The sequence below is a fragment of the Egretta garzetta genome, unplaced genomic scaffold (genome assembly GCF_000687185.1).
Source record: "Egretta garzetta isolate BGI_Z169 unplaced genomic scaffold, ASM68718v1 scaffold73, whole genome shotgun sequence".
Taxonomy (NCBI): Eukaryota; Metazoa; Chordata; class Aves; order Pelecaniformes; family Ardeidae; genus Egretta; species Egretta garzetta.
The window spans coordinates 1,107,026-1,107,631 of record NW_009259031.1 but is presented as its reverse complement, the minus strand read 5'-3'; the positions used below and the strand labels follow the sequence as shown (position 1 = coordinate 1,107,631).

Below are 606 nucleotides of genomic sequence, written 5' to 3'. Positions count from 1 at the left end.
CGCAGGGCCGGGCAGCCGGCGGGAGCAGGGTCCAACCCACCCCAACCGATACCGCGGCCGCTCCCAGCGGGACGGGAGCTCTGTACAAACCTCTGCTGGAGGGCAGCGGCGGCCCGAGGCTCTGGGCAGCGAGAGCCCACCTCTGTGTGCATGAAATCAAGCTGTAGCTGGCACCTACAGCGCTCGAAAAGAAAGTTGCTTTCAGGCCACCAAGCGGTGGGAAGAGCAACATCAACAGCAGAGCAGTTTTTGCTTACCAAAACCAAAGATGCACTGCAGGCCACAAACCCAGGCGCATCTACAGGAATCAGAAGCCAATACCAGTAAGAGCACATGGATTTGAGAGCACTTCAGGGTTATGCGTCCCTTTGAAAATCCCCAAGCGGAACAAACAGCGCTGTGGTTGGCATCTGCCCCGCTGACATCATCCCCAGTTAAACTAGAAGAAATAACCCAAGGCCTGCAGGAATGGGTGTTTGAGCGCACATCTCAGCACCCAAACCACAAGGAGGGTGCTCAAGCGCGCATCTGAGCGCCCAGCTGGCTCAGCTCACCTCCAGAGCAGCCGCAGGGCACGCCAACACTGCCGCGCCTGCAGGTCCTGCC

The 606-nt window shown here is 59.1% G+C and overlaps 1 protein-coding gene across 6 annotated transcripts in view; it reads right to left on the bottom strand.

The window, feature by feature from the left end:
• TPST2 (tyrosylprotein sulfotransferase 2) overlaps positions 1 to 606 on the bottom strand; it is a 17,614-nt gene that overhangs the window by 14,076 nt on the left and 2,932 nt on the right. The window contains exon 1 of one of the 6 annotated variants that reach the window (XM_035890316.1): positions 91 to 528. The exons of the other annotated variants lie outside the window; for them this stretch is intronic. The gene's annotated coding sequence lies outside the window, so the exon portion shown is untranslated. Of the gene's footprint in view, positions 1 to 90; positions 529 to 606 lie in introns of those variants that run through there. 6 annotated transcript variants of the gene reach the window in all.